The sequence below is a fragment of the Manis pentadactyla genome, chromosome 4 (genome assembly GCF_030020395.1).
Source record: "Manis pentadactyla isolate mManPen7 chromosome 4, mManPen7.hap1, whole genome shotgun sequence".
Lineage (NCBI taxonomy): Eukaryota > Metazoa > Chordata > Mammalia > Pholidota > Manidae > Manis > Manis pentadactyla.
The window spans coordinates 67,984,840-68,012,219 of NC_080022.1; positions in this window are offsets into that span (position 1 = coordinate 67,984,840).

Consider the following 27,380-nt stretch of genomic DNA (forward strand, 5'->3'; position numbering starts at 1 on the left):
GTTTGAGCATGATAGCTGGAAAGGGCAGTCTTTTGGATTTTTTAATTGAATTTGGGAATGAAGGATGAACATGACAAAATAACATAGAGGTAGCCTCAGATTCTAAGGCCATTGCGGAACAAAGTTGCCTTATCAGCTTTAGACCACTCTGGACTTTCATATGTGAGAGAAATAACGTTCTTTCTTGATTAAGCTACTGCTTATTGGATCTTGGTTTTTCTCAGCCAAAACTAATCCAAAGTGATACATTGTTTAACTATTGTCAGGATAAGTTGAACTTCAGTGGAAAAACTAACCAGAAAAGGAGGCAGAAATGAGTTAAGCATTAAGAAATGACCTGACTACTGGATCTTTATTCATTTCTCAAAATAGATTGTTAATTCTAGCATTAAGTCAATTTCCTTGGCAAATTATTTCATCTTTCTTTGATTTCCTTAGAATCATATTTTCATACCATGGTACTTTTCTTTATTGCTGATAAAATATAGGTCAGAACTTAGATCTTCAGACCCTCCTATGCCTCAGTATCTTTGCTCACACTATCTGAAACCAAATCATATTTAATATATTTTATTGGTTGAGTCTTTAATATATATATTTCTCAATCCCTGAGATCTAGTCCTTCAGACTTCTACTTCCATACATCCAAATGATCAGAAAAAATTGCTATGTTAATGCTATAGAAATTTATTTACTCTTACTGCCTTAGTTTTACCATAGTGAGTTTTAATTCAATTCTACAAAAAAAAAAAAAGTTTTTAGCTACTGACTTTAGGCAGATTATTTAAATCTAAAATGGAATATTAATAAAAATAAAGTTAAATAATCCATGTAAGACAATTAGCTGAAGCCTGTTGGAATAAATGCACTAGACATATATTAATTGCAGCATAAATATGATTATATATATATATATAAATACTAATTTAAAATTTTATTTCCATCTTGCATTTCAAAAAAGTAATAAAATCTGCTGCCATTTTCCTTTTTTAAGATAACATTGTGTACATTAATTCAGTATATATTTATGACTTATTTTTATACCAGGAATAGGAAATACTGTATAATAATAGACAAACCTGGTCCTCACCATTCCATATCTTCTCATTTGCTTTCTCGTATATAAAATTCACTAGCCAAATAATTGATGTGCCTTAGTGGCTTGATGTTCTCTGAAGAGCTTTGTCCCTTTCCTATGTCTCTTTTCATATTTAACACTGTTTGTTAGCAATTGTCTAGGTAATTGATGCATCACTGTTTAATTTGTTTTAATTCATTTTTCTAGATATGTGTATTTGACTACTTAGTGCTTTGAAGGTATTTATTCAATTAAAGATAATTGATTATTTGGGTGAAAACTATAAATAAAAGAGAGGAAGAGAAATTTGGAATGATGGTCTGAATATTGTTTTTCTATTTGTTTTCCAAAATGTCAGAGTCCAGTGAAATCTTAGATTGATGACTTCATCTCTTTATGTTTCTGCTTCTCATTGCAAAAAAAATATAGATTTTGAAAGTTCATTTTTTATTAGAAACCCAGTTTGGGTATTACAAATGAAAAGTATTCAGAAATCTTAGTTTCTCTCTGTGATTTAGTATAAAAAGGGAAAAAGGACCATTGAGAAAAAGGGCTCAGTACACATTTGGCACAGACAGTGTCTAGATCAAGGCGCTCTGACATGGCAATGTCTCTGTTTCTTCTTCCCTTGCACTTCTCACACCTTTTACTACAACAGCCCCATCAAAAATTTGCTTGTTTCTTAATATTAAATTGTTGTTCCTGACCTAGATAAAAATACTGTAATTGCCTCAATTGGTGCAAAAAATGGAAAAAGAAACATTCTCTCTGCTAGAATTTAGTTTTTGTCATATCCGTGTTTTGCCTTAGCCAATGGAAGAAGTAAGTAAAATATGAAACATCTCTGTCAAAACTTGAAAATGCTATTAGTGGAGAGCTATAAAGGAATCCAAAGGGTATTACCAGATTTGCATGCTCAAAATCTTTCCTAGTTGAGATGATAAACTAAGCCTATTTATTAAAAATCTACTGTATATCACATTATGCAGTATAAATCAACATAATGTGATATGACCTGACACTGAGTTTAAGAAGTGCCTTTTCTGCTTCTGCTCAGACCATATGTTCAAATTATTAAAAATACCCACAAATGCTTTATTTTAACAAACCCAAGCTTCTTACAAATAAACCATGTTGACTTATGTTTGAGCAGAAAACTATTTTCTTCTCTTGTATACTTTATTATCATTTATTTTACAGTTAATGTTCTGATTATTTGCCAGGAGAGTTTTTATAAAATAAATATGTATGTAGAAACACATATATATACCAAAAGTAAACTACTGTCAAAAAGGGAGGTGCTTTTTTGTACCAAATAAATATAGCTTATTTGAGAAATATTAAAATGTACTTATGATATCACATGCTTCTTATAATAAAAACCTCTGAGTGTTCTACCTTATCTTATTCTTTTAATATAAAAGTATGTGTCATTGAGTATCTAAATATAATTGCCTGTTCACTGTCACTAATATTGACCTGAATTCTGTTTACTGAGCAATCTTTAAAACCTGCTCACCCATGGGTAAATAGAAGCTAAGCTTTAAAAAAAAAAAAACATATCTCGTGCAATTTATGGGAAAACAGCCAACTTGGCAAGTTTAAAAACACACACATGCAAACGCTGGAACATCTTGACTGGGTTGATGACATGACAGCATTGTGCTATACTACCAGCTGGGAGCTGGCTGGGGTTCAGAAATGGACTCAAGACAGGGGACCAGAATGCAAGAGGCGACGGCTCTCCACTGGTGTGACTGCTTTGTTATACCGGCAAGAAGACCATTTGCTGCACCAGCTTTCCCTCACTCTGCCCTTAGCTGATTTCTTGTCGGCTACAGAAAAAATGACATAAGGGGATACAATAGCATGTGAAATGATACTGCACAATCTGCTCACGCATCCGTTGCGGTCTCCAGGCTTGTTTCTCACCCTGCTCTGGATCCCCCTGAGCTGATGCAAGCACCGAGTTCCCGCGGACATCCAGGGGGACTCCATGCTTCCAGCAGACTGTACAACGGAAGGTAACAAGGGGGCAAAGGGGCAGGACATGTGAGCCACTGCAGGTTATTTGGTTCACTTTCACTGCCTTTCAATAAAGATGAATGAAATGTCAGGTGAAACTCAAAACAAAAACAGAACCCAAAATAACCGCACCTCATTTACAAAGGTTTTGAAAGCTCACTTTTGTCTTTGTAGTGTTTCTGCACTTTGGGCTTTTCTCATCTCTTTTTCAGCTGACCCTGGGAAAGCTGAAAAAGCAGGGACCTCCATGCATGTAGTATTTTCAGTCCAACTAGCAACATGATCCTCTCAAAAATCTTGCAAGATAGCCCTTTCCCCCCACCAGACTTGTAGTTCAGTTTTGCAAACTCCAGAATTTCCATGGTTTTGATAAATTTCAAGTCAGCAGGCTCCAAACTTTGGTATTTACCTAGACCAGTGTGAACGTTGCATTTTTTTCCAGTCACCCAACACTAATTACCTTAGTATTTTGAGATAACAAATACTGATCTGTAATCTTTCTGGGGGAAAGAAAATCCAAGGTTCCCATAAGAAATAGCTTTTTATTAATATCCTTGAGGATCTCGAAACATTGGGTATTGTTATGTCAGCACATCTCCGTATCCTGTTTGGGCAGAGATGTACTATCTGGAATTACTGATACAGCAGGTGAATTGCTGAGGTCCTCTGATGAGAAGAAAGTATAACTGTAATGAAAATTCAGTTGTTTTTCTTATTTCCCCCTATCCTTCCCTTCTCAATTTATATTGCAGCATCTCTGGCCATTAGGAAAGTGAAGGGAATAGTATAAATTTCTTAATAGCTAAATAAGGCCTGAAACAGACCTACAAATTTAAAAGTCTGTAACCCTAAGCATAAAGAGAAATTACCTTCTAGCATTCCTTTAGAAATGACAACTTTTTATCTAGCAGTAACAATGAAGATTGAAAAAGTTTATGCTTTTATTTAATAGCTAAGCATTCTTTCAAAAATTTACTTCTACTAATTATTCATGCTTGGTCAGCCATGAGAAACAAAATGTTGGAAATCTCACACCAGAACTTATATGAATTTGTGTTTGGCATATAGTACCCCATTACATTTGTTAAAAAAAAGGTTAATTAGGGCTTATAAATTAAAACATGTTTGATAAAATAAATTCTGTCTTACCTATGAAATAAAGGGCTGTCCTTTATTAGAGTGGTGGTGACTCCTCAAGAGAGCAGCCCTGGGTATTTGCATAAAATATCACTTCAGTCAACTTATATTCAGTTTTCTTACAATGTACAGTTTCCTTTTGAACTGGAAATTCTATCTCTTAATTGACTTCTTCTTTTCTTGTATCTTATGAACTCTTTTCTTCTCATTCATTCTCTTATATTTCCTCCTTCACTATCTCAGCCCCTGGCTAGATTTCACTAACTTGGATTTAATTTCTTATAATTTTGGGATTCAAACTAGATATTTAAGATAATGATAATAATAATAAGGAAAAAAGTAGCAAGCTATGATGCATTGAATTGCTTATTATATGTAGCACTTTGTATTTGATGTACCACATATGTGGTATCATTTAATTCTCATAATAATCCCATAAAGCAGGCATTATTATCTCCCTTTAAGAAATAAGTAAATTGAGATTCAAAGAATTTTAAATTCAGCAAAATCACAGAGTTAGTGAATAATAAACCTGGGAGTGAAACCTCTTTCTCTCTGACACTTATACTCCTGCACACTAGTTATACTCTTTCCCTTATTCGTGGATTTTCACCCTCAGTTAGGAAACATCATGTTGAAACATCTGACCAGATCATAAGCAAATTGCAAATATATTTTGTTTAGCCCAACCATGAAGCACGTTTTTAATCTTGTCCTAGTTTTCTTATCATATGGCCAGCCCTGCATGAGCAGACTTCATGTTTGTATCTGCAGTGATGCTGCCAAATTTGTGTGACAGGTACAAACCTAACAATAACAATAGTCCATAAAACTCAGATATCAGAAAATACTTTTTTTCTTTATTTTTACGGGATTCAACTTTCTTCTTAGCATTAGCTTCTATTACTCTATGATAGCAGAAAGTTTAATTTACGTCATTTTGGTTTCTCATGGCCCGGTCCAGTGATGTCTCAGTCAACTTACTGCATAGTTCCATTTAATGTGGAAATTTTAACCTCTAATGCATCTCTTTCTCCCTGAGGAAATTCTGAGTTGATGCCATTACAGAACTTGGATTCAGTTTAAGAGTATCCTCGTGGTTTTCTTCTGTCTCATTTTCCCCCTGACCTTCTCTTCCATTTTAAAATTACATTATCAAGTCATGTATAAAATAATGCAGTGGTACCCAGAATGTCTGTGAGCCCAGTTTTGATTTTCACTTTGCTAACCCTGTGATAGGCAATCTACCAGTTTTCCAACTATGCCCTTACTCCAACTCCATTGGGGAATGTATTAGGAATTTCCGTGAATACTAACTTTAATCAGTCATCCATGAATTCTTGCTAATGTTCTTTCTCTATGAAGTGTTGACAGTATCTTACTCGAGAACCAAAGAGCTTTGGGGTGCCCTCACAAAAAGCTCAAAATACCAACTTAGGCCCTTGTTTTCCAAGTGGATTGTGTTCTTCTTTTCTTTGAGTGTGACCAGGATTTTCTGATTTTCTTCCAAAAATAAAGGGGGAAAAGTAATTTTATAATAAAGAAACATCTCAAGTACGACCCTCCCAACAGAGTGATTGATCAAGGTTAATGACCAAGTAAGTCATGTTGATATTACGTATCATGATATGATGCTAAAGGTAACTCACCTCTGTGGTATTCTCAAAACCCATCAGAAACCACCAGACAAACCAAATCAAGGACTGTTCTACAAATGTTTACTCTTCAAAAGTGTCAAGGTCATTAAAAAAGGACAGACTGAGAAACTCATAGATCAGATGAGATCACTGCAACATGACAACTAAGGACAATGTAGTATCATAGACTGGGTCCTGGGATAGAAAAAGGACATTCATTAGTGAAAAAATGTATGAAATACATACAAAATTTGTAGTTTAGTCAATAACATTGTATCAGTCTTACCTTCTTAGTTTTGAAAAACATGTTATGGTTTTGCAAGTTGTGAAAATTAGGGGAAATTGGGTGAAGGGTATATGGAAACTCTCAGTACTGTCTTGGCAACATTTTTTTATGAATCAGAAACTATTAAAAAAATAAAAGGTCAAAAAAGATTGAACTATGTACATAGCAGGTGTACGAGATAATTTAGTTGAGGTGTAGGAAGAAAGAAATATGAGCCATCGTTAGTCACAGCATGTGAAATGACCTCCTGCCACATACTCAGGAAAGAAAAGGAGTTCACTCTTCATTATATATCAGTGTATTATAAGGTATTGCATTTTTTAAATGTGAGTATGTAGGCTACATTATCTAAATATTTTGAAAGAAGCAGGTCTGTTGAAGGAAAATCTTGCATACTACACAGAGATAATTCACATATCTTATGAGAATGCACACAAGGAATTGTTAAAGGTAAAGATGAGTTATGTATTTTTCCTTTACAAAAATAAGCATTTCAGGGGTGGAGCCAAGATGGCAGCATGAGTAGAGCAGCGGAAATCTCCTCCCCAAACCACATATATCTATGAAAATATAACAAAGACAACTCTTCATAGAATAAAGACCAGAGGACACAGGACAACATCCAGACCACATCCACACCTGCAAGAACCCAGCGCCTCGTGAAGGGGGTAAGATACAAGCTCCAGCCTGGCGGACCCGAGCGCCCCTTCCCCCAGCTCCTGGTGGGAGAAGAGGAGGCAGAGTCCAGGACTGCTGAACAACCAGCCCCGGTCATCCAGACCAGAGCGCAGACACAGTGCATGCGCAGGGCCCTGGATACTAGGGAAACAGGGGAGCAAGAACGGTGAGCGGGTACCAGAGGCCTGGCGCCAGAGGACATAAGTAAAGTGAGCCACCATTTTTTGTTGTTGTTGTTGTTGTTGTTTTGTTCAGGTGAGTGCTTTTTGGAAGTCTTAAAGGGACAGGGACCCCAATAGTAGGGAAACAGGGCAGCAAGACCGGTGAGCGGGTGCATGAGAATGGCGCTGGAGAATAAAGAAAAAGGAGCGGCCATTTTTTATTTTTTCATTTTTTCATTTTTTTACTTATTTTTCTTTTCTTTTCTTTTTTTTCTTTTCCTTTTTTTTGTGGTCGTTGTTTTGTTTTGGTGGGTGCTTTTTGGAAGTCTTAAAGGGGCAGGGCAGGACACTTAATCCAGAGGTAGGAAATCCGGGATCTCTGGGCACCCTAACCCCTGGGCTACAGGGAGCACGGAGGCTGCTTACTGAGATAAATAGCCTCCCAGCAGCTCCTGCTCCAACGCGACTCCACCATTTTGGAGTAGCTGCCGGAGCCAGGCCACGCCCACAGCAACAGCGGAGATTAACTCCATAGCAGCCGGGCAGGAAGCAGAAACCCTGTCTGCGCGCAGCTGCGCAGCACAAGCCACTAGAGGCCGCTGTTCTCCCAGGAGAGGAGGGCCACAAACCAACAAGAAAGGAAGTCCTTCCAGCCGTCACTCGTCCCAGTTCTGCAGACTATTCCTATCAGCATGAAAAGGCAAAATTACAGGCAAACCAAGATCACAGAAACACCAGAGAAGGAGACAGACCTAAACAGTCTTCCTGAAAAAGAATTCAAAATAAAAATCATAAACATGCTGACAGAGATGCAGAGAAATACGCAAGAAAAATCGGATGAAGTCCGGAGGGAGACCACAGATGCCAGAAAGGAGATTACAGAAATGAAACAAACTCTGGATGGATATATAAGCAGAATGGATAGAATGCAAGAGGCCATTGATGGAATTGAAACCCGAGAACAGGAACGCATAGAAGCTGACATAGGGAGAGATAAAAGGATCTCCAAGAATGAAACAATATTAAGAGAAGTGTGTGACCAATCCAAAAGGAAAAATATCCGTATTATAGGGTTACCAGAAGAAGAAGAGAGAGGAAAAGGGATGGAAAGTATCTTGGAAGAAATAATTTCTGAAAACTTCCCCAAACTGGGGGAGGAAATAATCGAACAGACCACGGAAATACACAGAACCCCCAACATAAAGGATCCAAGGAGGACAACACCAAGACACATAAAACTTAAAAGGGCAAAGATCAAGGACAAGGAAAGAGTTTTAAAGGCAGCTAGAGAGAAAAAGGTCACCTATAAAGGAAAACCCATCAGGCTAACATCAGACTTCTCGACAGAAACCCTACAGGCCAGAAGAGAATGGCATGATATCTTTAATGCAATGAAACAGAAGGGCCTTGAACCAAGGATACTGGAACAAGCACAACTATCATTTAAATATGATGGCAGGATTAAACAAGTCCCAGACAAACAAAAGGTGAGGGAATTTGCTTCCCACAAACCACCTCTATAGGACTTCTTACAGGGACTGCTATAGATGGGAGAACTCCTAGAAAGAGCACAGAACAAAACACCAATCATATGAAGAATGGAGGAGGAGGAATAAGAAGGGAGAGAAGAAAAGAATCTCCAGATAGTGTATATAACAGCTCAATAAGCAAGCTAAGTTGGGCAGTAAGATACTAAAGAGGCTAACCTTGAACCTTTGGTAAACACAAATTTAAAGCCTGCAATCGCAATAAGTACATATCTTTCAATAGTCACTCTAAATGTAAATGGACTGAATGCATCAATCAAAAGACACAGAGTAATAGAATGGATAAAAAAGCAAGGCCCATCTATATGCTGCTTACAAGAAACTCACCTCAAACCCAAAGACATGTACAGACTAAAAATCAAGGGATAGAAAAATATATTTCAGGCAAACAACAGTGAGAAGAAAGCAGGGGTTGCAGTACTAATATCAGACAAAATAGACTTCAAAACAAAGAAAGTAACAAGAGATAAAGAAGTACACTACATAATGATAAAGGGCTCAGTCCAACAAGAGGATATAACCATTCTAAATATATATGCACCCAAAACAGGAGCACCAGCATATGTGAAACAAATACTAACAGAACTAAGTGGGGAAATAGACTGCAATGCATTCATTCTAGGAGACTTCAACACACCACTCACCCCAAAGGATAGATCCACCGGGCAGAAAATAAGTAAGGACATGGAAGCACTGAACAACACAGTAGAGCATATGGACCTAATAGACATCTATAGAACTCTACATCCAAAAGCAACAGGATATACATTCTTCTCAAGTGCACATGGAACATTCTCCAGAATAGGCCACATACTAGCCCACAAAAAGAACCTCAGCAAAATCCAAAATAGTGAAATTCTACCAACCAATTTTTCAGACAACAAAGGTATAAAAGTAGAAATAAATTCTACAAAGAAAACAAAAAGGCTCACAAACACATGGAGGCTTAACAACATGCTCCTAAATAATCAATTTATCAATGAACAAATTAAAAAAGAGATCAAGAAATATATAGAAACAAATGACAACAACAACACAAAGCCCCAACTTCTGTGGGATGCAGCGAAAGCAGTCTTAAGAGGAAAGTATATAGCGATCCAGGCACACTTAAAGAAGGAAGAACAACCCCAAATGAATAGTCTAACATCACAATTATCGAAATTGGAAAAACAAGAACAAATGAGGCCTAAAGTCAGCAGAAGGAGGGACATAATAAAGATCAGAGAAGAAATAAACAAAATTGAGAAGAATAAAACAACAGCAAAAGTCAATGAAACCAAGAGCTGGTTCTTTGAGAAAATAAACAAAATAGATAAGCCTCTAGCCAAACTTATTAAGAGAAAAAGAGAATCAACACAAATCAACAGAATCAGAAATGAGAATGGAAAAATCACGACAGACTCCACAGAAATATAAAGAATTATTAAAGACTACTATGAAAACCTATATGCCAACAAGCTGGAGAACCTAGAAGAAATGGACAACTTCCTAGAAAATTACAACCTTCCAAGACTGACCAAGGAAGAAGCACAAAAGTTAAACAAACCAATTACGAGCAAAGAAATTGAAATGGTAATCAAAAAACTACACAAGAACAAAACCCCTGGGGGGAAGGATTTACCTCAGAATTTTATCAGACACACAGAGAAGACATAATACCCATTCTCCTTAAATTTTTCCAAAAAATAGAAGAGGAGGGAATACTCCCAAACCATTCTATGAAGCCAACATCACCCAAATACCAAAACCAGGCAAAGACCCTGCCAAAAAAGAAAATTACAGACCAATATCTCTGATGAATGTAGACGCAAAAATACTTAATAAATTATTAGCAAACCGAATACAAAAGTATATCAAAAGGATCATACACCATAACCAAGTGGGATTCATCCCAGGGATGCAAGGATTGTACAAAATTCGAAAATCCATCAACATCATCCACCACATCAAAAAAAGAAAGACAAAAACCACATGATCATCTCCATAGATGCTTAAAAAGCATTTGACAAAATTCAACATCCATTCATGATAAAAACTCTCAGCAAAATGGGAATAGAGGGCAAGTACCTCAACATAATAAAGGCCATATATCATGAACCCACAGCCAACATTATACTGAACAGCGAGAAGCTTAAAGGTTTTCCTCTGAGATAGGGAACTAGACAGGGATGCCCACTCTCCCCACTGCTATTTAACATAGTACTGGAGGTCCTAGCCATGGCAATCAGACAAAACAAAGAAATACAAGGAATCCAGATTGGTAAAGCAGAAGTTAAACTGTCACTATTTGCAGATGACATGATATTGTACATAGAAAACCCTAAAGACTCCACCCCAAAACTACTAGAACTGATATCGGAATACAGCAAAGTTGCAGGATACAAAATTAACACACAGAAATCTGTAGCTTTCTTATACACTAACAATGAACCACTAGAAAGAGAAATCAGGAAAACAATTCCATTTACAATTCCATCAAAAAGAATAAAATACCTAGTAATAAATCAAACCAAAGAAGTGAATGACCTATAATCTGAAAACTACAATTCACTCTTAAGAGAAATTAAAGGGGACACTAACAAATGGAAACTCATCCCATGCTCCTGTCTAGGAAGAATTAATATCATCAAAATGGCTATCCTGCCCAAAGCAATATACAGATTTGATGCAATCTCTATCAAACTACCAGCAACATTCTTCAATGAACTGGAACAAATAATTCAAAAATTCATATGGAAACACCAAAGACCCCGAATAGCCAAAGCAATCCTGAGAAAGTAGAATAAAGTTGGGGGGATCTCACTCCCCAATTTCAAGCTCTACTATAAAGCCATAGTAATCAAGACAATTTGGTACTGGCACAAGAACAGAGTCGCAGACCAGTGGAACTGACTAGAGACTCCAGATATTAACAAAACATATATGGTCAATTAATATTTGATAAAGGAGCCATGGACATACAATGGCGAAATGACAGTCTCTTCAACAGATGGTGCTGGCAAAACTGGACAGCTACATGTAGGAGAATGAAACTGGACCATTGTCTAACCCCATATAAAAAAGCAAATTCAAAATGGATCAAAGACCTGAATGTAAGCCATGAAACCATTAAACTCGTGGAAAAAAACATAGGCAAAAACCTCTTAGACATAAACATGAGTGACCTCTTGAGCATATCTCCCCGGGCAAGGTAAACAACAGCAAAAATGAACAAGTGGGAGTATATTAAGCTGAAAAGCTTCTGTACAGCAAAAGACACCATCAATAGAACAAAAAGGAACCCTACAGTATGGGGAATATATTTGTAAATGACAGATCCGATAAAGGCTTAACATCCAAAATATATAAAGAGCTCACACACCTCAACAAACAAAAATCAAATAATCCAATTAAAAAATGGGCAGAGGAACTGAACAGACAGTTCTCCAAAAAAGAAATACAGATGACCAGCAGACACATGAAAAGATGCTCCACATCACTAATTATCAGAGAAATGCAAATTAAAACTACAATGAGGTATCACCTCACACCAGTAAGGATGGCTGCCATCCAAAAGACAAACAACAACAAATGTTGGCAAGGCTGTGGAGAAAGGGGAACCGTCCTACACCGCTGGTGGGAATGTAAACTAGTTCAACCATTGTGGAAAGCACTATGGAGGTACATCAAAATGCTCAAAACAGACTTACCATTTGACCCAGGAATTGCACTCCTAGGAATTTACCCTAAGAATTCAGCAATCAAGTTTGAGGAAGACAGATGCACCCCTATTTTTATCGCAGCACTATTTACAATAGCCAAGAATTGGAAACAACCTAAATGTCCATCAGTAGATGAATGGATAAAGAAGAAGTGGTGGTACACAACGGAATACTACTCAGCCATAAGAAGAGGGCAAATCCTACTACTTGCAACAACATGGATGGAGCTGGAGGATATTATGCTCAGTGAAATAAGCCAAGCAGCGAAAGAGAAATACCAAATGATTTCACTCATCTGTGGAGTATAAGAACAAAGGAAAAACTGAAGGAACAGAACAGCAGCGGAATCACAGAACTCAAGAATGGACTAACAGGTACCAAATGGAAAGGGACTGGGGAGGATGTGTGGGTAGGGAGGGATAAGGGGGGGGAGGAAGAAGGGGGGTATTAAGATCAGCATGCATGGGGGGGTGGGAGAAAGGGGAGGGCTGTACAACACAGAGAAGACAAGCAGTGATTCTACAACATTTTGCTATGCTGATGGACAGTGACTGTGAAGGGGTTTATAGCGGGACCTGGTACAGGGGAGAGCCTAGTAAACATAATATTCTTCATGTAAGTGTAGACTAAAGATAACAAATAAAAAAAAAAAAAGAAAAAAGAAAAGGGGGATAACTCCATGATAGGATAAAACTAAGTGTAAATCAACAATTAATGCATGCTTTAAATATCCTTAATTTTGATCACTTAAAGGGTGTCAGATGATCGGCTATGGAGGTACATTTTTCTGATAATATTCCTTTCTCTTAAAAAAACAAAAAAAAAAGCAATTCCTGTGTGGTGACCTCCAGTGAGTTCTACACAATGGTATAAAGGGCAGATCAAAGTGTGGGCAAAGGGTCTGTTTGTGTTTATACAGAGGATCAAAGCCTAATTTGGCTACCCAGAAAATGAACTAAGATACGATATGAAGAAGAACTTCCAGTATCAGCAGTCTCTGGAAGAGTCATACCAGAAGATGATCATCAAAAAACCTCAACAAAGATCCAGCCGATGCTGCAGTTGTAGCTGCATTCATCCCACCAGTTCCTGGACTAGCCATTGGAATGAAGAAGGAGATATCTAAGCTGGCCTGTGCATACAGTGAAACAACAAATTTGACTGGATCTACACTGTTGGAACTCAACCAAGAATTGGGAGAAGTGAAAGTTGTAGCGCTCCAAAATCTTACAACTACAGACTATCTACTGTTAAAAAAAGATATGGGATGTGAACGGTTCCCAGGAATGGGCTGTTTTAATTTGTCTGATTTCTCTCAGACTGTTCAAGTTCAGTTGGACAATATCCATCATATCATAGATAAATTTTCACAAATGCCTAGGGTGCCTAACTGGTTTTCTTGGTTTCACTGGAGATAGCTGCTAATTATAGGTCTGCTTTGGTTATGTAACTGTATTCCTATTATGTTAATGTGTGTGTGCAATTTAATTAGTAGTTTAAAACCTATACATGCTGAAGTTACTCTACAAGAAGATATGTCAAAGAAATAATCAATCTTCCCATGTTTTCTTCCATCTGCTACCTCTATAGCTTTTCTTCTTCCTTCCTAATTACAACTCTTAAATAGAATTCGTGCCTCATATCGAATTTACTGAGTAACATAATTCCTCCAAGTGGTAAAGATACCTCAAGACAAATGCTGGGCATAGAAGCCACAAGGCATAAATCTGCAAAGAAGTAAAAAGCTAACCTTTTCAAACAATATGGCTTCTCTCTCACTTACCAACTTTACATTTCCGTGTATGGCCCCAGAAGATGACTGGTTAGTCAGAGATAGGTAAGATTCCTCAAGGAAGGAACAACCTAAGACAGGCACAGTCGCACGGGTCCATCAGGTGAGAAATTGGGGATCAACAGAGGTGAGGCTTAGAACCTCACCCCCCTTGTTTTGAGAGAAATCTTCTGCATCCGTGGATGTTTTATTGCCCTGGTCTAGCTTGGATTAACACATAGTCTACAGGCACACACCTGATCATCTACATTTGCTCTCTTACAACACTAAACTATGTTTTCTACCTTTATCTTGTATCTACCTACCACTTCAGCATTTTATTTAAAATAATAATAATAATAATAATAATAATAATAATAAAGGGAGAAATGTGGGATCACATATAAATCAAGTATAAAAATCAAACAAATATTCATATTTGACCTGATTGTTTATAGTTCATAATGCATGATCAAACCGAAAGTTTCTGTGATGGCTGCCCTTGTACTGTTCACCATGTAAGAACTTATTCACTATGTAAGAATTTGTTCACCATGTAAGAACTTGTTCATTATGCTTCAGAAGATTGGAGACTGACGAGAATTAGGCTTGGGGTGGATTAATGATTGTGCATTGAGCATTGAGTCCCTATACAGAATTCTATTGTTGTTAACATCCATTTGATCAATAAATATGAGAGATGCCCTCTCAAAAAAAAAAAATAAGCATTTCAAATTGCTGTATTTTCCAACTAAGTAAGGATGCAGTTGTTTTCTAAAGAATTTCCTGCTATAGAGGGAACATTTTGAAAGTGATGTTGGTAAATATGTCCAACTTTAGGTAAATTTGTTGCTGAAAACAAAGAGTGGCACTTATAAAAGTTCTCATATCAGCATGATTTAAAAATTTTTGATTCTAATTCTCTAATCTGATCATGATTCTTCTACATGAATTTCTGCGACTGGCTTTGAGCATATTTTATAAAAGCATGAAAGTATAGCACTTTCTAACTTGAAAGAACAATTGATTAATGTCAGGGAAGCTGAAAATTCTAACAGCTGATTTTACCAAAATATTTGTATTATTAGTAGGTAGGATTGAAACATAACTTAAAAGATTTAGGAAAGGTTGGCAAACACATTTCTTCTATTTAGATCTATGAATCTTTAAGACTTGACTTTTGCAATAATGTCTGTCATTAAACAAATAAACAGTGTCTCAATAAAAAGAACTGAGAAACAGAGCTGAAAATCATTTTTAAGCATAAAGATTTAAATCAAGATATTTATGAATATGAGCCATATTTATTTAATCACATTGAAGGCACCTAATAATTTTAATAAAATTTTAAGTTTTTTTGCACCACTAATAGAACATTTTCTAAATATGCTATTATCTTTATCTCATCCATTTTAATTTCATGTTTTTATGTGTATTACATAACACAAATGCATTACTAAAGCAATACATATATACCTTGTAAAGATTTTTATAAGTATGTAACTCTTCATATATCAAAGAGTAGTTTCCTTTTTTATTTTAAACTGCAGAGATTATTTCTCAAAAAATAAAAATGGAAACAAATGCTTCCCATAAGCCCATTTTCTCCACTCTGGGCTGTGGTCTATATCTCCCTACTCTGCTTCCTAAACTTAAGGAGATTTGCAATATGGAGTTGGAACATGGATAGTGATGAATACTCCTTAAATGGCTTCTGACTCTTCTCTTCCTCTCTAATTCTTTATCTTATTTCTTGATAGAGAACAGGGAAAATAGACTGATTTTAGCCAAGTTATATATACCTTCAAACTTTCTGCCTTATATCAACTTTTGAACTTACAAGTAAGGAATAAGGATTATTATTTATTATCTTTTAACCTTATGCTTTTTTCCTAGGGAAAATAGCAACCCTGTATCTCCACTTTAAACAGTGTGGTCACCAGAAATAGTGGAATTTAACAATGAAGGTGGGTGTTATTGTTTCAAATCTGTACACAGTTCAGATAGGAAATAAGTACTCTAAGATTACTTAAGGGGTAAAATCTGTTACGTGGCAGGTCCATCTCAGATGATTCACAAAGAAATGTGTTCCTGAATTTACAAGGCAATCTCAGCTAAGCTCAGGACATGGAGCCAAAGGGCAGCCGGACACCCGGGGATTGCAGCCTGGAGTGGGTGTGCTTTGATACAAAAGAAAATCATCATGCAAACTGCACATGCCAGTATGGCACAGATTTAAGGAATGAGCCCTCAGGCCCTCAAAAAAATTAATGAGTTCTGCCTCTCCTTTCCATGACCTTTCAGTTAGGTTTTTATGGGAATTTGTTTTCTTTGTTTTAGTCTGAGCTGTTCTGGGAAGAGTCACAGTGGGATAGTGAATCTGCAAAGGTGCTGTCCTGGCACAGATTTTTCAGTCACCCACTGAACTGCTGGCTCTTGAATACTTAAAGGTCCCAACCTAGGCAAATTTGTGTAGAAATCAAACATTGTCTTACAAAACCCAGCTCAGGGTTCTTCTTTTCAGGTGTTTTCCTTTTGAGAGTATGTGTTTCTGCCAAGAGCCTGTTCATCTCACTGTCACTGCATTTTCCATCTCTCAAACCCTGCTTTCATTACCGGTCAGATTAATTCACTCAACATGTCACAAGAGAGTAGAAAATAGAGACAAGAGCAGTGGACCTGAGGTAAGAAAACCTGGCCTCAAACTCTGACATGGCCACTTACGATGAGAGGGAGGCCAAATTAATCACACTTTGTCCTCAGTTCCTTATTCTGTAATACAGACCCAATAACCTCTGCCTCTATTCAAGGGGAAGTCATGTAGATTTTGTGTCCCATCATCCCTTCCACCTTGTCCTGCCCTCATTCAGCAACCACTGAGCCCTGGATGGGATGGACTCCTCCTCAGGAGAGTGGGTCTCTCCTTGGCCTGAGTTTATCAACTCATTTCATCCCATTTAGCCATTCAGACTGACTCCTGAATAGCCAGTAATTTAGGACTATGTGAATAGACTGGATTCCTCTCAGAGCAGTTGATCTGGTGGTGGAAACTGATCAGCCTGGAAAGAACATTGCTTTTCTTTAAGTTATATGTTGTGTGCTTATGAACCTTGATCAGTGTCAAAGGTTTTTTCAGAGGTGTGAAATTAACCATGGTAATATTAAAAATATCTAACATTCTCCAAACAGTTATCTTTATACCATTCTATATCCTGTAACAAAACCCTTAAAGCTATTAGGAACTTCAATTAATCCAGCCTAATGAGTCCAATCCCATAGCCAATTACAGTCCTTGCAATATAGTCATAGGAAAGCTACAAAAATATTTTTCTGCTTGTTTGTCTATTTCTTATCAAATTACTCTGTTTTGGTTTTATTTGCTTACACACAACACTTCTACATGTTTTAAAGGATTCAGAAAACATAAAACCATAACATGAATTAGAAAGAGTGAAGAAAGAGAGAAAAGCAATGTTAGGAATATAAAGTTGAGATAAGAATAAGGCTAATTAAAAAATACACCATTTACACATATATGCAAAGGGTAGATTACAAATTTTGTTCTAAGCCAGGGTGGTAAATTTGTTTTACTTAAAACTAGAAGTCTAATAGTTTGGAGATGTCTCCCTATAGGACTATGTCTTCACTGCATCTTAATTCTTCAGGAATTCATGTTTGTTATTAGTGGTAACTGCTTCCATTCAAGAAGAAAAGTGTAAGTATAAGATATTGGGAGACAATGCTCATGTTTCTGCTCATCACTGACAGACTTTGTATAGAAAGAGGTCTTAGAAGATAGAAGTAGTGCCTGTCTTGCAAGCAAAGGACAGGTTTATTTTCTATCTAGTTTTGTAAAGATGATGTCTCAGTCTGGGTGAAGGTCAAGCAGGCTTACTGCCAATTATAAAAGATTTTTTGTTTCCTATACTCAGTGTTCCTTTCCTGTGACAGAATGTATGTGCAGAGCAGCCCAATCACTTGACCCTTTCTGCATTACCTTGTGGGAATTGGGGTTCAGGCAACCAGCACAAATCCTGATACTCTGGTTCCTGCTATTTCTGAAAGTACTCAGGCCATCTCTCTGTAATCCAGGAGTAGCATGTCTCCTACCAGCATGCAATTTGGGAATTCAAATTTTAGATTGCAGGCAGAGTAAAATTTCAGACCTTTCAAAATTATTGAAATAATAGTCTATATTTGTTTTCTATTGCTGTATAACAAATTATCACAAACATAGTGGCCTCATTTATCAGCTCACACCTCTTTAGGGTAGAAGTCCAGGCACAGTGTGGTTAGGGTTCAGGTTTTACAGGACAAAAATCAAAGTATCACCCAGGATTTGCTAATTTCCGGAGTCTCCAGGGGAAGAATGAACTTCCAAGTTCTTTTGCTTTTCAGACAAATTCAGTTCCATTCAGGTATAGAACCAAGATCCCCATTTCATTGCTGGGTATTGCTCTCAGCTCCTAGAGTCCACATCTACCCACATGCCGTGCCACAGAGCCCTATCCATCTTCTAAGACAGAACAGGGAAATACACCTCAAGTCGAATCCCTCTTGCTTTTCAAATCTTTGACTTCCTTTGCCTCTGACCCTTAGGTCCATATTTAAATACTCAAATAATTAGGTCAAGCCACCCAGATAATCTCCCTAACTTAAATATAACCACACAGGTAGCCCCACTTTAATGAGGCCCTTCAGACTTCTCATTAACAAAGAGAAGCCTGAATCTCTTAAACATGACCCAGAGAGTAGAAATTAGACTGGGGTAGTTAAGAGATTCAAGAAAATGGGAATTTGCAAACCAAGGTAAAGCAAACTAAACAGACAGAGGACTTTTAGTTCCCCGTCAAATCCGTAAGTAAATGCTTGGCACATATATTCTTGAGATTTTTTGCAGAAATTTAGAACTCTACCAGATGAGCCACACACTGACAATAAGCACATAGACCTCAGAATGGGTGAAGTGAGAAAACTGATGGCTAAGATTCCTGAAAGGTGCCCTGTCACTCCACCACTGACCAATCAGAAGGATGGGCATGAGCTGATCACACACCCTACAACACTTTCCCGTAATTTTGCCTTTAAAAACCCTTGCTTATAAGCCAAGGGGGAGTTTGGGACCTTAAGCATTAACAACCTGATGTCCTTGTTTGGTTCCTTGCAATAAATGCCCATGTTCCTTCAATACATCCTGATGTCACATTCAGCTTTTCTGAATGTCAAGCAAGTGGACCCAGGTTTGTTTAAGTTGGCAACATTAAGATCAACTAACTTGGGACCTTAATTGCATATATAAAATCTCATCTCTACAGGTTTGCACTACATCCAAGGGGAGGAGAGTGTACAAAATTGATGGTCAATGTAAGTCATGTTGAAATTCTGCCCACCACAGAGTCCTAATGAATGTCTTTGGGAAATCCCCCTGTGTGTCGCCTTTACTCTTCTTACACCAGCTGGGTGTCCTACAATTCAGTGCAATTCTGACACTAACCAGAGTTAGCATAGACCAGACAAAGGGCTCAATTTCACAATACTACTTTCCATGCCACCTCAGATGTCAAAACTCACAAGTCCCAGGTTGTCATCTGTGCTTCTGACTGACCAGCTATAAATTGGAAGTTCCCATGACCACCTCCTTGTGTTTGGTCATTGGCCAGAATGGCTCATGAGACTCAGGGAAACACTGTCTTACATTTCCAGTTTTATTATATAATAAAGGATATGATAAATGGTTCAGATGAACAGCCAGATGAAGAGATGCAGAGGGTGATGTCCAGAGTTTCTATCCCCGTGGAGTTGGTGTACACCACCCAGCTGACACATGAATGTATTCACCAACTTGGAAGCTCTCCAAACCCCATAATTTTAGGATCTTTGTAGAGATTTCATTCCAGAGGCAAGACTGATCATTAACTCAATCTCCAGCCCCTTTGCCCTTCCTGGAGGACAGAGGTGGTGCTGGAAATTCCAAGCTTCTAATCACAGCTTGATCTTTCTGGTAACCAGCCTTCATTCTGAAGCTAGAAGCCCACCAAGAGTCACTTTATCAGAACAAAAAATCATTCCTACTATCCAGGAAATTTCAAGGGATATAGGATTTATGTGTCAGGAACCAGGTTCAAAGAATAAATATTAGAAAAAATGGTGCTTTTAGTGCTCTTATCACTTAGCAAATTATAAGAGTTTTAGGACCTTTGTGCCAGAAACTGCAGGCAAAGATCAATACATATATTTCCTATGTCACATTAACCTAAGTTTTCAAGTAGCTAGTGGAAACTGCATAGTGAATCAGTCCCTAAAAGAACACTATCCTGAGATTAAAAACAAAAAAAGATCCAGTTAATTAGAGCAATAATTTAATGCAATGATAAGAGAAGTAAAGTTTTTGAACATCATTTCATGTAAGAATGCTGTGTGCTGGAATGTATAACATCCTTAACAATATTCTTACCAAGAACACCATGAGAGGATCCATAGGTATATTTCTTATAACATCTTTCCAGCACAGACCAACAGAAAGCATGATTCAACAGCAGAAATTGTACAAGGGCTCATTTCAAAGAACCAACATCACAGTCCTTGCCAGTTAGTCTTAACATCAAGCTAGACAGATGTTAAAAGTATCTGCAGCAGGTTAATAAGATGAAATCATGTCAAGAACCAGGCAAAGAGCATCATGGAAAAAACAAAAGGGAGCAACTGCATCTGAGAGTAACAAGAAGGAACATACCCTGCCTAATGACAGTCAATATATCATTTTTAAAACACTACACCTGGCAAACAAAACATATCTTCAGATTGCAGAGGCAGATCTAAGTTGTAACCTTTAATATATCTTCAGGTCATTCAAGCAATCTCCTATATTGTCATTGTCATCTTACTTGAACTTTAGATTATGCTTCTCAGTGGGTTCAAGATCATATGCCTTGGAAAACACAAAACACAGACATCGTAAAAGCCAGATAGGGCTTAAATAGTAAAACTTATCATTAGTTTTGGGTTTTGTTTTTTTTTTTGGTGATACTTGTTTTAAACTCAGTTTCTGGTTATATTGATAGATAAATTTTTTTGAGCTACAAAAATCACATATTTTGTGAATCTAAGAAAGACTAGAACCATTTATTTGTTTCTAAGTGATTTGGTTTAACAATCCTTAGAATTTCACATTTAACTTATAGTTATATATTACATTTCTAAGCTTGAGCTGAGTAGATGTGTCAGAAATGGAGAGCCTACACATTTAATTAAATATCATTTTGATGCTGATGAAACACACAGTTCATATGTCAGATCCATGCTGCCTACTTGAAATTTCCTTTTGAAATTTTACAGACATCTCAAATTTAATAAGGATGAAGAAAACTTTATTACTTCTTGAAACTCAACAGCACGTCTTCCTTAATTCATAAAAGGCACCTTACCTATTAGTGAAAAATTAGTAGTTACTGAGTTTCTTTAACTCATTGTAACTAATCATCAGGTATGTCCTGTTGATTTCACCTCTGAAATACTCAATCTTCAATGCCACCATCCTTGTCTAGTCATAATAGTCTCTCATCTTAAACTGTACAAAACCATTGTACTTATTCTCCTATTTCATTCTTGAGCTATCCCTTCCATTCTCCAAATCGTGCAAAAGCTATCTTCTTTAACTAATCAAATATTGCCATAACCTTACATGAAACCCTTTAATGGCTTCTTTACCATACTGATGTACTTCTACCTCAGGGTCTTTGTATCTCCTGCTCCCTCTGTCTGGGACATCTTTCCCTGGAGATCTGCCAGGCTCTCTACATCATTTCTTTCTGATCTTATTCCTGTCCCTTTCTCAATGGGGCTTTCTATAATATCCAAGGTAAAAGAACGGCTCCCCTCCATCTCCTAGCTTCTCTACTTCCTCAATACTCCTATGTAAAACACTGTATCTTATATTTATTTACATTGTTTCTTGTTTGTCTCCTCCACCAGAGTATAAAGCTCAGTGACGAAGTCTTTGTTTCTCTCTACTGGAATATTTTTCCCTCATTCTTGATATGGTAGTTCCATATTTTTCTTTAACACTCAGTTTAAATATAATATATCCTAGTAGAAGTTTTTTTGACCACTCCATCTCAAGTCAGTTCACTATACTGTATTATCTGTCTTAGCCTTTTTTAAAAACCATAATAGCATAACCTAAAATCATTTCTCTTGGCTTTATGCCCTCAGCAATTAGCTAAATATTTGTCAAATGACTAAGTGACTACATGAAGGAAGGAATGAATGAAGTGTAGAATATAAATCATGACTAAGGAAAGATGGGAAAAAGGTTATGTATAAAGAACTTTGATACAACATGTACATTTTCAGATCCAGTTATGGATATGATTTTTCTACTACTGTCACATCATTTCTTTTAACAATCAACCTTACACACAAAGATCATGTGTTGTGATTCTTGGAATAAGTCTCAGAATTAAATTCCCATTCTAAATTTGCACTAGCTATGCAGCCATGAACAAGTCACTGAACATTAATTTCTTTATTAATACACTTGGAATATTTATACCTTCATTAGAAGTTTAAATGTGGTAACATTCAATTAATGGTTTTGTTTTGTTGTTAATAGTGTAAAAGGTAAGTGTTCATAGAAGTGGGTGAGAGCTCTTTTGAATAAGAAATAAAATACATGCTCACACAGTTCTAAGCACCCTGGGGGTAGATAAGTTACAAAGATTAGGGTTTGCATAATTGGTGTAACTCGTAGTTTGTATTAACCTTATGAAGGGCAGCCATTTTTCATAGGTGTTGAGAATAATATTAAAGAATACCAAAACCTAAGCCCTAACAATCATGAAAGTTAGCATGGATAAGTAAGCTAATTAAAACACTGGGGCTCTGGAGACCTGAATTTTAATATACATTTTGCCACTAATGTATAATGTAACCCTAGGCAAGAAAGCAGGTCTCTTTATTCTCTGCTTTCTTCATTTGTGTAGTGCATGTTACCTTCCAGAGGTGGTTGTGCTGCATAGCAATGAGCCCGTGCAAGCTCACTGTACAAATGGCTTCCTTGTGATAACTATGAAGAGTGAAATAAAGATGATGGAACACGGTTAGGGGAAACATGCAGATAGACAGATTGTGCCTTATCTCTTCAATTGGTTTATTGTTCACAGAGGTTTATGGATCATTCCAGTTTTTGCTATTTGGTTTGGTCCTCCTGCCCCCATGCCAACACACCCTGTCAAATAGCATCCAAAGGTAATACAACTTTTCAGAGTATTGCAACAACCTAAAAATTAGAGCAAGTTATGGCCAGCAAATATTAATTAAGATCATGTCCTCATCTAATGTACCTTAACATGTGACACACAGAGTCACCTCCACCAGAACATTCAGATCTATTCCTCTTTAATTAAAGCTCTGATGTCTATGGCCACTGTTACTCTTGACTAAATCCCCCAAGAAGCATGATTGGGAAGTAAGATTATGGGACTAGATGATGGATGAGTACAGCATTCCTTGTACTAAGTGCTGTTTCAGAATGTAAAATGGACGGATGTCAACACAGTGTAAAATGTAGGCTTGGGTTTAAGACAAATTAGCCTACCTGTGGCATATTGCAATTTTCTATGCAAAACGAATTTATTTTACCTGCCAAATTACTTCACACTTATTAATTTGTGCAGGTTATACATCATATTGCAAGAAACTTTCTGTATGATAATAAGGTGGCTCTTGATTGCTATGTTTTCATTAGTTACGTTGCAACTTTAAAAATTATTTTCTGAAATCTTGAAGATTTGTTATCAACATGAAGAAATAAGAATAGGAATTCATAAAGTTCTTAATCTTTTATGTAAAATATCATTAGTTGCTTAAGGGAAAAGCTTTTTTTTCTCATTTAAACACCTTTAACAAATAAATATTTTCTACTTTCTAGAGAACCATCTAAAGAAAATCTAGATTCAACACCTCTTACTCCAGCATGACTCACACCTTTCCAGAGAACTAAATTTCCTTTCGCTGTTTATTCACACTTTGATAGTTTATTGTAATGTAGTCACAGGTAGATCAATTCGTTCTGCCAAAACAGTCTGTATTTCTGTGTATCAACCGTGAATACAAATTCATTACATAATTAGTAACCATAAATGAATCATGTTTATTTTGAAGTAAATTGTGACATTGCCAACATTACCACATACTTTCTAAAGTTATAATATAAAGCAACACTGTGCTTCATCAGAAAAGACAACATCAACTACTTACATATCCCCCTAATGTTATTTGTTTTACAATTCTAGCAGAGCTCTTAAGATTATTAGAAACTCTGGACTGAAGCGTGAATACATTAAGCCTCTTATTAAGGTACTCCAAAATTGTTGGGGTTTCATCTGCTCTTTCAATAAGCAAATCCATAAGTTGATGTCGACTTTATTTGACCTTCATGCAAGTGTTGCACTTTGAGTATGGAACGTGGGATGACTGTCTCTGTAAATGTTTTGTTTGAAAATATTGTCCAATAACATTGATTTACAGTGATGTCTAGTCACAAAACCCTTATGAATGCAACATTCAAAATGAATAGGACAGTGACAGTACATCATTCTGGGAAGGGGAACAGCTCAGTAATATGAATCACAGACATACACAACTGGTGTTACTTAAACACATTAATATTAAGGAATATAGTTTACATTTTAGAATTACTCAGAATGCAAACAGTGCATTTCAACTTTACACAGCGTACCTAGTCAACACAGAAAACTATGCAGGTTTTAAACAAAATGAAAATAGTTACTGACTTTCAATCCTGTATAACTGATTATTGGTAGCAATAGTCTTTGGATTAATAATAATAATAAAACTTGTAATAATGACAAAAATGTAATTGATTGCCAAGTCATTTCAGAGACCTTATCAGCTTTCAAAAATAGCAATTTATTATTTTATGTGATAGAAAGATCATATTTGATAGGTTCTGACATAGATTTATGAGTCCTTACATATTTCTTAAAGGAATATGAAATACATGTATAATGATGTACTCACACTGAAGTAAATAACAGAAATTTTGTGCCAAGATCTTCTAACTTACAATCTTTTGGTTCCTCTGGAGAATAAAAAAAGAATCTTGATAATTGATGAATAGTTCTCTACAATATGCCCCAAGTGTGGACAGAAAAAAAATTACTGATGTTGCAGAGACATTAGGAGGCACTTGAAAGCAGCTTGTTAGTTGAATTGAGCAATAGGGAAACTTACAGTTTAACAGCTTTCCTAGCAGGTGTTCCTGTTGTCGTGGAAAAGTGCTGCCTGTTTTACTCAATAATGGTGATAATACTATCACATTATCCCAAACCTGTAAAAATTCAAGTAATAAAAGCACATTATGGTTTCTTTATTACTCAGCATTGCTTTAAACTGTGTGCTCCAAATATGTCTGCTTTTGAAAATGTCTCTCATTTAGATGAGGGGAAAAATGATAATTTTGAAAATGGAATTTGATTTAACCTTACATGCTTTTTAGAGTCACTATCTGTAGGGATATTTTTTTCTCAGCTGTTTCACAGGTCATTAATGGTGTAAAAGACCTACCAATAAATGTACTGTTGCCTACATTGATAGTAACTAATTATAATAAAAAGAAATACCACATTTCTCCATCAGGTTTTCAGATAATATAGGATATCCTCTGGTTATATACTTTAAACTTTAGACATTTTATAGACTTAAAAAAGCTTAGCCTCAGGGCAAGTCAGATCAGCTCAAAATATTAAAAAAAATTTTTTAGTTAGTTAAGCATGATTATTTTAGTTTGACCATATAAGTTTTTATTTGTATTGATTTAGGTTTTATTTTCCATGTGGGAAGTACAATTAAAGGGAAAATTATAAATGCAAATACACAAAGAAGAGAATTCAAAATAAAAGATTGAGACCAATGGCATTATAGCTATAGTTCTTTCACTGATCTCTAACAAAGTTTCATTTTAGGTCAGGCACATGAATAGGCTTTCAACTTAGACTGTTCTTAATTAGAGAATCTTCTGTATGTGCTATGTTAGTGGTCAGTCGGTCATTCAATGTTTATTCATTCTCCAATGAGGCATTATGCCAGGTACTGAAGTTACACACATGAAGAGACAGAACCTGATCTCCAGAGACTCCATATCTGGTGGAAGATACAGGCATGAAAGCAAACAGTTGCAGACAGTGCTAAGAGAGAGCTACAAACAAAGTGATAGGAGGTCAGAGAAGAGGAAGCACAAAACTGCCTGGAGGTATCAGGCAGTAGCCTAAGGATTACACTTGCATAAGATTAATAAATACTGACCTCCTCGGGAGCTTGAGGGCATGCACAGCAGAGTCTAAAGGACAGCACTTATTTAAATCATTATGCAGAACTCTACATACCCAGTGATGTCTGTTTTCTACTGTAAATATATAGGTGCAGTTGTGATATCTTTTGGGGTCTCATCTCATGAATGTATCAACTGATTTAAGGCCATATCTATGAACATATGCATTGAATAATGAAGACTTATAAGCTTTATAAACAAGAATAACATTAGTCTTAACAATTTGCTAGAAAGAATATAATGGCTGAATTTTCTGCAACAATTTCCATAATCAATGCATGTTTAACATAAATAGTTTGCAAACGATGTATGAAAATGTGGACTTAAAAATATTCCTACTGTAAATTTAGCAACTGTATATTCAAATTTACTCAATTAATTTTTATTGCCTGAGTTGACCTCAGACTAGAATCACTTCCATTTAGCAGTTTTGGAAGAATAGAATGAAATAAAAAAATAACCTGTTAATATATTTGTTATATAGCATATGGTGATATAAATAAGAATAATTGAAGATAGAATCATTCTTAAAAAATGATAATGTAAAATTTTAAATTACTATATCACTGTTGGTAAATGCAAAAAAATAGAAAAAATCTATATAAAAACACCAACATTTCTTGAATTACACTACTACAAATACTATTACTAATCTAACCACTGTTAAAATCTACTGTAGTTTCATCACATGTCAGTGATTCTAATTGCTTTAAAAAGATAATATCATTTGATAAAAACAAAATCCCACTGTATTCATTAGTTACTTTAGTATTCTGATCTTATGGATAAGAAAACTGAGGCTCAGAGAAGAGAAAAAACTAATCTGATATAATCAAACCGGTAAGTTGAGCAACCAATATACAAACCAGACTATGGGACTCAAGAGTTTATGCTTGAAACCCCTGTGCTATACTGCATAGTAATATTTAATACACACTGGGGTGCTACTTTCCAACTCTATGTATTGTAATTCTAAGCCTTAGACAGATGTTAGGTCCTCATGCACAAAG